This window comes from Chaetodon auriga, chromosome 13, assembly GCF_051107435.1.
Source record: "Chaetodon auriga isolate fChaAug3 chromosome 13, fChaAug3.hap1, whole genome shotgun sequence".
Taxonomy (NCBI): Eukaryota; Metazoa; Chordata; class Actinopteri; order Chaetodontiformes; family Chaetodontidae; genus Chaetodon; species Chaetodon auriga.
The window spans coordinates 10,058,125-10,073,784 of record NC_135086.1 but is presented as its reverse complement, the minus strand read 5'-3'; the positions used below and the strand labels follow the sequence as shown (position 1 = coordinate 10,073,784).

Genomic DNA, 15,660 nt, shown 5'->3' with positions numbered 1-15,660 from the left:
GTCTCAGGAGACAGCGGGTCTGTTGCACTTGGCAAAAAGCCTGTGGCACTTTGCCAGAGGGATGGCTGACGCTGATACGCTCCCGCTCTGTGCCAGAGAAGAATGGAGCTGAATAGTGAGCAGACGAGTGAAGCTGGACACCGCTGGACATTTTGGACGGTAACTTGTCATTCATGAAGGTTCTAGAGTAGTGTTACTAATCAGCATTTAGATTTTGTGTGCATGTATTTGTTAATGACAGAATTTAGATATTATATTGTAATATCTAAATGCTGCTGACCTGCTTATGAAAGGATGTTCTAACTTAATCGTGAACATTCAGAGTAAGTCTTTACATCCAAACAGAAGATGCAAGCATAGTGATGGTATGGATTTATCAACACTCAAAATTATTCTCATTATATTTCATTCAGGCTTCTTGTTGTTGAATGATCGGGAAAGAATATGAAGCTGAATATAAATGTAACCTTATGGAGGATGCAAAACCTGATGTGTGCATTGTGTTAACAACATCAGTCAATTGGGTTGGGTTCCCATAGGTTGTGCCAGTTTGAATCTGGTTGCTGTTCCGTAAAAGATCTGGATTCATTAAGCTCTGAGGTAATCAGAGCTGGAAACATACAGGTAAAGTTAGCAGGATTCTAATTTATAGTGGGTGCTGACCGCTGCTCTTGCTGGTTAAAATGACCAACAGTGGTAGATTGTATCAGCTGTAGCTAACCAATTCCGTAAGAGCTTCACTCAAACATGTGGAGTCTCAGAGCCGCTGACTGTACTCGCTCTGTAAGATCACTCTACAACAGCGAGTGAACCGTGTAGTTCAACAGAATGCCGACTCTTCTTTGGAGAAATGATTTAGTGGTCACCAAGAGCACCCCAAGTGCAGGGACAAGCAAGGACAAGCTACCACACAAACCACTCAACAGCTTGAGATCTCGCCTGGTACGCTGACAGAATAGCAAACAAATACAACAGCTAAACACCAAAGTTCTACCAATTTGTGATGAGGTATTTTCTCAACAATTGCTGACATCCATCTACTTTCACTCACTTTCACTCCAGTGCGCAATTTAATTAACACTGCTACTCAGAAACCAGCCTAATCGACAGCTGCCCCCTTTATCCCCCCCATTTGTTACTTGAGGCTACAATGATTTTACAACAATGACTCCAAAAAAGGTGAAATGCTGTGTAAAAAGTAAATAAAAACAGAATGCAACCATTTGAAAACGTTTGTAACAAAATAATATCCTTTATCCAATCATGTGTTCACAAAGTGGTGAACCTCGCTCCATCCTTGCTTGTGAACGACTGAGCCTTTCCAGGATGTCCCTTCATACCCAATCATGGTACTATCACCTGTTACCAATGAACCTGTTTACCTGTGGAATGTTCCAAACAGGTGTTTTTGGAGCCTTCCACAACTTTCCCAGTCTTTAGTGGCTCCTGTCCCGACTTGTTTGAACTGAGGTGTTGGCACCAAATTCCGAATAAGTATATATTTGCAAAAGTTGATGAGTTTTCAATTGAGTATATGTCAAAAAGGATGAGCAAACTACAATATTTCTGGTAAAATGGTATAAAGGTATGATACAGACAATCAATGCTCATAACAAGAAAGATTCCAACAAGCAACAAGATCATCATATATCTTTGCTGTTGCACAAACGTTATGATATATTTATAATCCTTCTAAATGCGTAATGATGCTGGTTTAATGCTTTGACCACCACACTATGCAGTGTTTTGAACAGCGGTTTATCAAACGGGTTGCTAAGCAACATGTACGTATGTATGAGTACCAACAGTGATTATTGGTTCACATTTGGATTTGTTCTACAGTGCACATTAATAATTCATATTTGTTTTATACTGACAAACTAAGGCTGCGCATGCCTCTGCAGTTTGAGGTTTGAGTTCTCAAAGTGTTACAAGTGCACAGAAGGCTGACTATACAGGTTCGGCATAGCTGCTCCTTTCACCTACTGCATATTGACAAACTGATCATTTCCCAGGGATGAATCAGCAGTGACAAGCTGCATTTTCTAACACACGGTCGAAGTGAGGTGATGAAAATAATCCAAGAAACATGTTGCATCTCTTACCCTTATGCAAGGCTGTAATGCAGCATTACAGGAAAAACCTGAAAAGTCCTCTACAGACTTTACAAGGGACAATTTTCTTCACTATGTCCTCAGAAAAGAGCACTCAGGGTACTTTTCCTCTCCAGACTCTGTATGGCTACAAGCTGTGGCCTCAGAGGGATATTCAGGGGAAGAGAGATTATTCACCACAGAAATACATGAAGCAACAAAGTTTGCTGTTTTTGTTGAGATTTCGTTGCAGTTCTAATGTTGACAAAAGTGTCTTGTGTATTTATGTATTTTTCATTCATTTGTGTCTTTAAGGAAAGATGGCAGAGCATCATGATGGCTTCCGGCAAAAACCCACTTCACATTCAGACAAATTCACATTGTAAGCCGTATAATCACTGTGTTTTATTGATGTCCGCTGAGCTGCTCCGCCAGAGCAGCTGGGGGTTTAGTGCCTTGCTGAAGGGCACCTTGACAGTAATTGTCAAGGGAGGGAAAAGTGTGACTCCATTACTTTTTCACCCGTATTTTCCCACTGAGGCACAAAAAATAACTGATGTTCAGTCAATAGAAGGAAGATACACTGGCAAGGACACGCTGTTATAGGTGGTTGAAACAAACAGACCACACACACACACACTACACACACACACACACACACACACACACACACACACACACACACACACACACACACACACTTGCTCCACTTAGCCATTCCCATGGCCTCAAAATAGCAGGTGGGCTGTCTGCCTGAAACATAAATATAGTCCATTAAGAGATGGACAGTAAAATTTTAAATTTTGATCTGGTACTTAAATGCACTTGTCACTCGTCACATAGCAAGAAAGAGCTTGGTGAAGTAGAATTGTGTGTGAGGGGTTTTTTTTTTTGAGAAGCTAAAAGTTTCTATTCCTGACCACTGTTGCTTTTACCGCCCCGCCATCAAAGAGCTGGATGAGGTGGAAATGCAAAAGGTCCAAATTCCCCTGAACTCTTCCAGCCGGATTAAAAGTTACAATGGCAAATTCTTAACCTTCAGTTGTCATAACTGCCAATAGTGCCAGAATTAAGTGTGCTGTTCCTGCAGAGTGAGAGAGGCTGATGTGCTCGGTTAGTTTATGCTGAAGTTACAGCTCACTGACTAAATGCAGTGCTTTCTGTTAATTGTGTTGTTGCATTACTGTTGAGTGCTGTTTTGGCAGTTTTTATAGACTTACATGAATTATCTTAGCTCAACAAATTATCAAGCAAGAGCTTGCAGATATCAGCGAACTGGAGGCTAATTACAGGCTGTTCCTGCAGAATATCTCCTCACAACAAAAACAGCAATTAGCAAAGCAAAACCTAATCATGACGTCACTCAGCAATCAAAAAGTTTTCTGAGACGAACGTGCTGGCTGTGAGAATGTTCTGCCTCGTCAGTTCAAGCGCCACAATGTGTGTCCAGCTTAGAGATGAAGCGGGGCTGATAAACTGTCTGTGAATGCATCAGACATCAAAATTCTGCCCAGACAAGGTAATCACCGAGTTAATTAAGTCGTCCATTTGTCATTTCCGTGGCTCTTATCTGCTTCTTCTTCTCATCTTTTGTCTGACTTCTTAGCATTTTTTCACCTATAAATCTTCCACCCACCCGTTATTTCTTCCTCCCTCTTCACCTTCCTCCACCTCCTCCCATCACTGTTCCTCCTCCTACTCAGTCCTCCTCCTCCTCCTCCGCTTCTCATCAGGCTTCATCTTTCCCCTCACTCTGCTCTCTCTCTCTCTCTCCTCATCTCCCTCCTACGATCTGAGCACTTTCACGCGCCACCATCTCACTGTGTATGCCTTTGTGTGCGTGTATGCCTGTGTGTGTGTGTGTGTGTGTGTGTGTGTGTGTGTGTGTGTGTGTGTGTGTGCGTGCGTGTGTGTGTGTGCATGTGTGTGAGTCACACAGATGCTGCATTGCAGGGCTCTCCTCTCAGGGCCGTCTCACTGCAGGAGCCAGAGAGCAGGAGAGGAGCTTAGGCATGCAAGATGTAGTTCCTTTAAGTATGTTTTTGTTTACTGTACACACTGTATGCTGGATGGATGAGTGTGTGTAGCTGCGTGTTTGTAGATGTGTGAGGGCATGCGGATATTTGAAAGCAAGGGCATGTATAGTCGAGTTTAAAAGAGTGCTTTGGCATTTTGGGAAATATGCTTATTTGCTTTCCTGGTGAAACCAAAGTCTAAAAACAGCAACTTGGTTACGTCTTTGGTGGTTGCCTGCGCAACTGGTCACGATCAAGAAATAGGCTGGTACAGCAAAGTATCTAACATTTGGCAAAAAAGCAAATAAACATATAGCCCAAAGAGGTCAAACTATTTTATTCTATAGTCTACGTTTTTGTCATGTTAGAAAGCCCTTGTTAGTCCTGAGGCTGGTTTTACTGGAGCAGGAGACCCTGGAGTTTCTTGTGAATAACTAAGCTAAAGTAGTTCAGGGTGAGGTAATTTTATCCTAAACAGCTGGACAAAGTCTGTCCCTGCAATGCCTGCAAATGTCCTTGTCACACTATATGTACACAGCCGCTGCTATAATCTTTCTTTGACAATAATTCTTCACAGTAAAGCATTACAGAGTGATTTATCTAATAAGGTTAGATGGATATATTAAAATCATGTCCTCAGTTTTACCTAATTTTTACTCTGAAAAACTGAAATAAACCCACCTTCGAAAAAAAGACCTTATTAGAGCGCATGTCAGCGGAGAGTTGTAGTGAAGCATGCGGTAAATGCGGCTTCAAAGGCTTTTCATCTAAGAAATACAAACACTTATGATTTTTTGGGGGGGTGAGAGTAAAAAGATGTCGAACAGCATGAAATAATGCCTCTTAGCAGCTTAATCCAGGGATATGCTATTAGTACTGGATGGGCCTTCACCGGCACTCTTAACTACGTCTTCTTGTTTCACCTTCTTCATCTACGATGGTTTAATGGCACCTGACTGGAACATTAGCGCCACCTACTGTTTATCTCTATTGAATCGTCTTCTGAGATTCACACAGCAGCAGTGGATGGACGGATAAAGTAAAAATATCTTGGATCAAGCATCATTGTTTATTGAAGAGACAAAGTAACACGCACTAGCACTGTCAGCCAGACAAGCACAATGAACATTTCTCAATTGCAGCGTGCCTAAACTCATGATACAACTCCAAAATGAATTGTTTGTAATGACTGTCAGCCTCTTCAGGCTGCAGCATCCCTCTTCAACAAATTTGATCTTTTTGACAATGTCTCACTTCAGTTAGTCCTTTGTTTCATTACTCCAGCACACACTTTTTCTCATTGTCCATCCCTATATTGAAGAATTTTCTCATGTTATTAACAGAAAAATCAGTTACATCACAGCGTCTTCAGGACAACTTGTAGCACATCTTCGCAAAAAGGTTTCTTTTTATACATGTGTTGAACATAATGTGCTGTTTCTGCCCAGTCTATTCAGTCTATTCTATCATGTTTCTGGCCAGTCTTGTACCTACAGTTGATATTTCATGATTTTGCATGAAAATAATAGGAAGGAAAACCAGAGACTGACCCGCACACATACACAAAGAAACAGACGACAGCAGGCTTGTATAAAAACACTCTTATCCATCATCCATCACCAACCTCACTACATTTGTACAAGTGCAGAAAACAAAGAGAAGCCATGAAAGCGTGACTGCCTTTCAGCAGGCCTTGGTGCTGATCGTCTCACTGAAGCAGCTCTTCTCTTCCCACTCAGTACCAACTTCCCACTCACAGCTCCTAGCAGCCTGCACTCACATGTACATCCTCCCACACAGCCATTTCATCTGTGGAGGTAACAGGCATTCTTTCCGTCTCTCTGTCTCTCGTTGTAAATGTTTCTTTTTTGCTTTCTGACAGGTATTCACCACATCTCAAACATTTAGGGTACATGACTGTGGTTCAGAACAGGCTTACAATAATGCTGTAATAGGTTTTAGGTGGTTTTGTCTTCACTCATTCATGGCGAGCCGCCACAGCACACCTGATGGACAATAACACTTAATTTCTCTTCATTATACATACTGCAAGCAATGATTTTCATGCTTCTATGGTGAAACCAGGACCCTGGCCAGAACTACATTCAGGTACGAGTAGCCTTTGTTAAGAGCTTTTGTTGCTACTTTCAACTGGATCATTTAGTGTGAATTATATTGAGAACAAAATATGATTTAGCTATAATGCAGTCGCCACATTTGGTAACACACACGTCAGGTATCCTTACCTGGTTAGGTGGTCTGGGGCTGGATGACGAGTCAAGCTGGGTGGAAAAACTCTTCTCTCCAAAGCTCACAGGGTTGACGTCAAAATTGTCAGAGGGATGCTGCAAGCCAAGGGAGACAGCCTCCTTGTCACACCTGGAGATGATGAAAAGGGAGACCAATTTTTATTTTTTAAATTAACTCATATTTCCACATCCACGTACATGAGTATCAACCCCTGATTATCAATGATTTCACCCTGGTAATAAAAAGTAATAAATAATAAAGAGCGAACGTTTTTGTAATAGTAGGCAATTTCAGAAAAGCTGAAAGGACAGAAGCAGGAAAGGAAGCAAATCAGTTCACTGTGAGACTTTCTGTGACCTGTTCCTCACAAATGAGGTGTAATTCGACAGCAACACAAACAACAGCCTCTGAACACACCTCTCAGCTGTGTGTACCTAATAAACTGGCAACTGAGTACAAATGGCCATAATAACCAATCATCTGTAGTAGACACAATTTGCATACAAACAGCACAGTTTAATACAACCATTTGTTGCTTGTGTGCCAAACCCAGATGGATGCATGGTGCTGTGCAGGAATTGTGGAGAATTAATCAAAAAGATGGGCACAAACAAGTTACCAAACATCCCAGAACAACAACACCAAAAATGTCCAACAAGCTCTGCAAATCAACAACTCCACAAGCTACAGTCTGAAACTAGAATAAATGCCTCGCAGTTGTTTGCCTCTGCAAATCGGTCAAGTCGCTGTTTACATCTGTGTCTGTCCAGACTCGTATAATATCTGCAGTGAAGACTATGAAGGAATTCAATAAAAGGTATTACGTGTATTTTCTAGGTGAAATGGAAGTTATCACTATATTGACATGTATGGTTCCAGTGAGAAACATGCTGTCTTCACTTAGAGACTGTTTTTACAGAGGAGGACAGGGGACTGATAGAGAGCTTCATCAAATGGTGTGACAATAATCACCTGAAGCTCAATATCAAACCAATGAGCTTGTGATGCTTCAAATATGGATATTGCTGCAAAGAAGCTACAGACTCCATGTTTTACATGGACGCTTCACACACATCTTCAACCCAGCAGCACAGAAGATCTAAACAATCAGCACAGTTTGAAGGTGGACGCCCAAGATTAATGTCACCAATCAGTACCTGACCAAATGTGAAATATGGTCACAATGTGTCCTTCTGTGTCTGAGTTATGGGAAGGTGACCATTGACCTTCTGGATATAAAATGGCGTCATTTCATCATTTCATCCTCTGAGACATTTGTGTGTAGTCATTTTTAGTATGAAGGCTTGAGTAATAGCCAAAATGGTCCCAGTGACCTTTGACCACCACAGTCTAATCAGTTCATCTTTGAATGCAAGTGAACATTTCCAAGAAATCCAAGAAATCCCCTCAAGGCCTTCCTGAGATATTGTATTTATGACAATGGGGCAGACAACCACTGCTGTTGCCAGCGTGGAGGCATTAAAACCTTGATATAGTTGGCTAAACACCAAAGTGACACACTTCACAAAGGTAGAATTAATTCCAGAATTAATTTCATGCTTACTCCATATTTTTTACTTCGTCATAGCATTCAAAATTTGATTAACTGAGTGTTTGACAATGAGTATGCTATGACTGCTGAGCTCAGATGAAGGTTACCATTGGGAGCATATGCAGGTGCAAAATGAGCAAATACCTGGAGGCTAAGAACACTTGTTGTGTTCCACCACTAATGTTAAAACCTGCATTCAAAACTATATTTTCCCTCAAGCAGAACTGATGCAAATAGATCAAAACATTATTCTTAACTTGAAATAATTTGAGTGCATAAGAGATGAAAGTGTCTCTCGCCTGCCAATATGTAAAACATTAAGCGCCATACGCGACAAATATCAAGCAAGTGCTTTTAAGCAAATTAGTTTCAGGCATCTTAACATTTCAATTAGTACAGGATTGGTATAGAAACACTTCCACTGATGCAGACACTTGTCTATTGTTTACAGGTTTTCCTGAGCAGTGTCCAAAAAGGCCTTTTTCTATCTCTACTTCTGCAAGAGGATGTAATCTCATTTTCCTCCAGCAATTCTGAAGAGACCAAGACGAAGACATTCGATTTGAATAATTGTCTTTAGCCTGTATAAGCAAACTCTTCTTATCATTACTGCTGTATCTTGTCCAAAGCAATCAGCTAATGCGTGGACTCATGGTTCAGGCAGTGAGTTCAGAGCCTATAATGTAATTTCAGAGAGAAAAACATGACAATAATCAATGCTTTCATTAATTCAATGGTGACAAATAGGCCACGCAGAAACATTTATCTAAGCTGCAAATTCAACAATGTCCGGTCTTGGTTTTGTTCTGCGTAGCCAAAAATATACATCTTAACAACTAAACTGAGGGAATGATTCAACATTTCTGGAAAAACGCTTTTTCACGTTACTGCAAAGAGTTAGATAACAAGATCGATACCACTCTCATATTTGTCTGTTAAGCATCAGACTAGAGCCAGACTAGAGAAACTACTGAAAGCTTCCTTTTCCAGACACGATCAGAGTCAGTCATCTTTGAAATGGTTCTACATTTTCAGCTCTAATTCGTACTTGATGTGATCAAGGTGACTCACTGCCACAAGCATGGAACACCAGTGTAACTCCACCTCATCAAAGTCCTGCTACAGAACTGTGGTCAGTACCTCAATAATAATAATACATAACACGTCTTTATTTGCAGAGTAGTTTACGTGGTGATGAGAGTTGCTGCTTTTTCAGAAAGGATCAAAGCTGAATGAGTCAGCAGCACCACAAGCCTTTTCTTTACCGTATATCAAAAAGTGGTTTATATTCAGTGGGAGTTCTGGAGGAGAGAAGCAAAGGAAAAAAAAAGATGCTTGCAGACTTTGGTTGCTAATATACTTTATTAAAAAGTGCAGGAGTGCCCTGATCATCGGACTGGATCTCCATGTTGTTTCATGTCATTAATTCAATCTCGAAATCTAATTGAATCAATGCTCTTGAACCAGACTTGTGCTGCAGATGTGTATCTACAGCAAAACGTACATAATGTATCAAATAATTTAGTTTAGTATTCGACATCAGGTGTTTTGTTTCATTCTTTTAACTTAGTAAAATCTGTTCCATTTTTTTATTTGGCTTCTTCTGTCATGTTGTGGTGTCTGCTCCTTAAAAATGGAACTTATGGTATAAAATGATGTCAGTACATTGGCAGATTCAGCACATGGCACATGTCTGTAGATGCCCTTTGGCCCTCATCTGACAGCACTGGCAACATGGTGGCACATGTCTTTTTGGGAAAATATGGTCCATGAATGTAATAAAAGGCCACTCTGATGAGTTTTCTTTTGTCTTACATTCGTTTTTGACAAATGCTGAATGAATAGCTATACTTTTCATATTGAAACAAATGCGGCAATCAGAGAATGTTATTCAAGTTTTCTCTATTATCAAGAACCATCTTATCTCAGTGCCTTCTGATGTACTTCACAGTCAATAGAGAGAGCGGAGAGACTGAGCTGAGCCAGCCTGTGGTTCAGAGAGCCAAAGCCTCAGAGTCTAGAAACCAACGATGCTTAGAAAAGCAGAAGACACTTTTTTGTTCTTTGCTGTGGTTTCAACAACAGCTGAGGGTCACAAGTGAGTCATACATCAGACAAGGACCTTGGACAGGCCTGTATGTTCTCTGTGTAAATATGCAGTTTGGTTCCCACACAGCGCGTTACACCAGGAGACAACACACCTCAGGCACACGGCACATCTCCGGACCTTATTATGAGACTTTATGGTACTCTATGGAGCACGTCCTTCTTCATGAGGAGGGAAAGTTGTTTTATGGAAAAATACAGTTCATCATTTTTATAGGACTATAAACATATGTGGCATGAAACAAGTCCTAAAAATGAATCATCCAGTGATTACTGTGTAGTTAACAAATGTGTAAAAAGAGGCTGTGTTAAAGCTCACTGTGAGATGTACCACACTGCCCTACATGATCAACCCATGTAACTTCAATTATGTATGGTCAAGAGTTTCCAATAAAAATGCAAATGAAATGCCTTGAAGCGAAATGACTCATAATTAATAGAAAGAGAAAGAATGAGACAGAAAAACCTTTGGTGGATGCCTTTAGCAGAGACAAATTTGAACTGTGGCGAAGCGACAGCAGACAGCAGACAGAAACCAGAAGCAGGTCTGGTGAAGCTCTGGAGCCGTGGCCCGTCTCTGGCAGCCACACTCTCCAATTTGTCCACGACGTCATTACAGCCTTTGCGAAACACAGTGGGTCTAAATTATACCGTGTGTTTAGCCCACCGGGGTTGTCCTTTTTGCACTGATCATCTGGGGAAGATGTGTGGCTGCCAAGAGCCAATGAGGAGTTTCCAAGTGGTCAACCATCAACCAGAAAATAGATGAACTCTGCTGGTATTTCTGTTGCAGAGATATCAGGCAGACCAGGAATCTGATTAGTTTTTCTACCCCACAAAACCAGCTTATGTTGCAGTTAAACCCCAAAATAGTTAAAAAATCCGTCATGTACATCTGTCATAAGGAGGAAAACTTTATACTGTGCAACCACAGCACGTCACTTCTTCAGTGCTTCAGTGTATCATATTTAATGCTGAAGTGACTCCCAGTAAACTCCAGGATGTAGTGTTCTTGTATAACAGATGAAAATGTTTTGGTAATAATAAAATCTTCACTGCACTGACTCATTCAGTCATTTCGGTTCTTCCCTCCATATTGTAAGAAATAGCCTTCACTTTCTAATCCTACAGCAACAGAGAGAGCACGCGCGCGCGCGCGCGCACACACACACACACACACACACACACACACACACACACACACACACACACACACACACACACACACACACAATGAAAGTGCTTTGTTCTGTCTCCTAGGACTGCACATCCAGCAGCCACCTGTCAGCCCATATTTAATGCAGTCTGCAGGGGGTGATGTGTGTGCGTCCGTGCACGTTCGTGTGTTTCCAGTGACCGAGCATTTCCCTGTTTAGAAAATCCGAGGAGCTCATGTATGTCAATGTGACTGGACCGGTTTGAGGAGTTAAAAGTGTATTTGCTGATTCCTCAACAAAATAAATGTCCAGCTTTGGATTATTCAGTAATACTGTAAAATGAGTTCCTCGAAGGCTTGATTTTGAATCGTTATGTAAAGCTTTTTAATTTTTAATGAGTGTGTGCCCTGCAGGCAAAGGCCTTTACCTCTACGATACGATGCCGCAATAAAACTCGAAGAACGTCATCCGTTTTTTCAGTGAGTTTAAAGCACATTGCTTTTAAAGGCAGATAACAATACACACATTTTTGGCAGAGAAAACCGAACGCTCAATTATTTTCTCCTGCAGTGAGATCCAGGAACCTTAAAGTGCTCTTGAAGATGACAAAGCTAACAATTACTGCATGTGTGAAGCTTCTAGTTCAATCGACAGTAATCCATCCGTTTATTTCAAGCTATTCCCGACTATGTCCATGTGACAGCCTGCAAAAAGCAACACTGAAACGTAAGTGATACCTAAAATGAAAAATCTGTGCTTTCACAGTTCCAGCTGGGCAGAGTGATTATTCCTCTCTATTGGCCTCTCATCTATCATACCCTCTCCTCATTAACCTGCTCTCCTTCTGAAGTACTGGGTGCTGCGATCTACTGGAAATGTACAAATGTGTGAGTCCATCTGTGTGTGTGTGTGTGTGAACCCCCAAATGAGCACAACATCAAGCTTCAATCATTAAGGAAAGATGACCCCCAAAACACTGCCAGTGGGTTTTAACAGGCATCGCCACAACTTAAGACACAGAAGCAAGACGCTGTATTCATGAGGACAGCGAGGTGAATACAGTGAGTTTCATGTGCAGGTTTGTAAATACGATAACAGTTTGGAGAGATATGTCCTTGAATTTTGCGGCGCTGATTTCATGTTATTAGGTACACTGAGATTTTAGAGAGTCAATTTCAGAACCATTTGCCACCTCATTCACACCAGTTGGCATTTTTGGCTGAAAATGTGTTGATGGATGACAGAGTACACTCCTCCAGTACAGTTTATGGTTTATGGCTGAAATCCTGTGTATGTAATGAAATGAATGAAAGGACTACAACCTTGATTATAAAGAAGCTGGGACTAAAAAAAAGAACACAATTACTTGCAAATGAACTGTGTTTACTGACAACGGTTTAACAAACAGCCCATGAAGTCACATCCTTTATCCAATCATGTGTTCACAAAGTGGTGAACCTCGCTCCTTCCTTGCTTGTGAGCGACTGAGCCTTCCCAGGATGCCCCTTTCACACCCAATCATGATACTATCACAGTTACCAATGAGCCTGTTTACCTATGGAATCTTCCAAACAGGTGTTTTTGGAGCATTCCACAACTTTGGAATCTGGGCTGTACTATCCATTTTAAGCACGGCAAGAGTTGATTACTGTCAGTATGAACTGTTGAGTCTCTTTATGGTAAAGCAAAATCCACTGAGGCTTAGTGAAGTACTATTACAGGTCATCATTTCATTAATTTAGTCCATCAGACTTGAACAATACAGTCCAATAATGAAACATTCCAACATTTCTGTCCATTAATGACGACTGTCTGCGGCTCAAAGCACATTATTCAATCCATACGGTTTCTCATTGGAACGTGAGCTATTGTTCATGACCCAGTCTTAAAGTGGAATGTAAATATCTCAGTCATATTACTCTGCTTATGAGGACATCCGAGGAACAGAAGAGTGTATATGTGTATGTACTTAAGGGTTTAAAGACAGGAGGCTTTCGGCTCACTGAACGCCAGCCTCAGTCTACAAGAAGCTGAGCTCTTTTGGGTTCATAAGGATGGAAAAAAAGCTTTTCTAAGGCTTTCAGGCACAAACTGTTGCTTTCTGGCTTTTGAAAATGAATAACATGTTGCGCCCTTTACTATTTTGGAGAGCTTTGTTTCTAACACAGTCATAGCTACGAAGCTTTTGATTGAGACAGAGATACATATCTGCAAATACCGTATGGAGACCGAACATGCTTTTATGTGAGTATATTTCATAACGGTTGTTAATATGTATGAGCGCCTTGACAACAAAGAGAGCAAAGGACGCTGGAAGACCATCGGGCTGCTGAGTGAGATGGAAATAAAAACAAGAGACAAAGAGATGCAGGGGAGAGGTGGTCAAGAAGAGAGAGAGAGAGAAGGGAAGAAAATGAAAGTCTAGCCTGAGGAGTGGGGGGAGTCTGGGCCATTACATCACTGCTGCAGTGGCTGACATTACTAACACACACTCTCTCTCCATGTCTCTGTGGGAACTGCCATTGAACAACATACGGTTGGGACGACTATTGTGACTGTTAATGAGAAATATTATTTCTAAGAAATATTTCAAATTAGCATTCAAACCACATAGAAGATAATACAGAATGAAACCTGGGCAGGACTTCATACACACAGGAAAGTCATTATAAAACATTAGCCCGATGAAAGAAATGAATGTAAAGTCACTAAACCTACGAGATATGCTCAGAGCCCTCGTGGAGTATTAAAGGAATGTTATAGGAGGTTTGATTTGATTTGACTAAGTGAAGTCGTGCTCAGGATTTTGGTTTAATTTTTTAATAATTCAGAACTTGTTGATAGCATTTCTCGCCCTCACACTGCTTACATTTTTAATGCGGCCCTGTTGAATAATGTAACACATCCCCTGATGCTTTCATGACACAACAAATATAATGATAACAAATCTAACATTTAGGCTGTTATTCTGTGGATTTGGTTCAGTAAACCACCAAACACTAAAAACGAAGGTGACAGGAGGTTCCTCTTTTTAAAGAAGCTGGAAAAAGAGGTCCTGGAAATAAATCTCTGAAGATTTATGACCAGGACCTCAGGTGAATTTAATGTGTTTGTGTGGAGGCTAAGAGATATTAGTAGAGTTATGTTAAACCATAATGAGATTTAAATAGCTTTTTCAGTCATCTTACCAGCAGCTTTGCACATTACATCACTGGATGTACTGGAGGCCATCGACTGCAGTGCACCAATTTTCACAGGATTTATCTAATTCTGCTACAAACTCACGGCATCAAAATGATCTGAAAGATGCATTTAAAGAGCACACAGAAATCTATGTGGCTTTCAGGTTGCAGGCAGATTGTCGTCATGGTTCAGGTTAGAGAAGGATCGTCATCGCGCTTAAAAGAAGTGATTTGGTCTGTTAAGAGGGAAAACTGTGGTCTTCAGATCAGTCACTTTGTAAACCATCCACCCAAACCTCCCTAAGACTTGTAGTGGTGTAACAGCATGATGCTGCAGTCATTATTTGGATGTTTGGGGGTTACTACTCTGGTGAGGCCAGTCTTGAATGAAAACATGCATCATAAAAATGGTCACATCTTCAATATCTTTAATAAGAGAAAATAAATAACAGGAGAATTTTTTATAACATGCTGTTTTAAACATTGTGGCATTTGTGCATGCAGACGATCCTTGATATTCATAAAAAGTACTGTATGCTGTACTATAAAGTACTGTATTGTATTAAATGCACAAATTCTATCAGTCCCCTCTGTCTGCAGTGGCTTGTCATTTGTGGGTCTAATAGCTGATAGAGGAATTGAATAAACGGTTAAGATGTAAACAAAGTGAAACCCGGGTCAGGATCGCCTCTCTTTCTGGTTCAGCCACCAGTGTGTTGGAGTGGGTGAGGAGGAGCAGGCAAAAAGAGAGGCTAAACAAACACGAGAAGGTCAAACAGACCTGCTGGGAAATGCCACTAATGTTTTCCCTCATGAAGGCAGCGGGGGAGAGGAGATGGGGGAAAGCTCACATGTTTTCACATCAGATACTTTCATCGTGTTTGAATGTACACGTCGTGGTTGAAAACGGACAAACAGTGCCCTGCCAGGCCATACTGAATGTCAGTGTTTGTGTGAGTTTAAAGGGAGGCAGCGTGAGCAAAACAGCTGTTAGGGGGCACTACAGTACACAAACGAGCCGAATGATCAATATTTATTGTGGAGTTCTGAATACTTGAGAGACAGCCGTATGAAAAACTGCTTGTGAGTGCTGTCACCTGGAGCCGGTTCGGACCATCTGAGAAGTAAATGAAAAGCCAGCTGATGTGCTGTCAGTGATGAGAAAGCTGCTTATAACAGGGATCCCAAAGAGGACTGTTTTGACATTGACTTGCTGTGCAGCGGCCAATGAGTGTAAGTGTGTGTGTTTGTTAGGTCTTTTATTTTCCCTACCTCCTCAAAAGAAACTCTCAAGCAATTTTTTAT

The 15,660-nt window shown here is 41.1% G+C and overlaps 1 protein-coding gene across 10 annotated transcripts in view; it reads right to left on the bottom strand.

The window, feature by feature from the left end:
- The window catches only part of map2 (microtubule-associated protein 2), an 88,526-nt gene that overhangs the window by 44,145 nt on the left and 28,721 nt on the right, over positions 1-15,660 (bottom strand). For all 10 annotated transcript variants that reach the window (XM_076746455.1, XM_076746459.1, XM_076746460.1 and 7 more), the window contains one exon: positions 6,355-6,487. The gene's annotated coding sequence lies outside the window, so the exon portion shown is untranslated. The remainder of the gene's footprint in view (positions 1-6,354; positions 6,488-15,660) is intronic.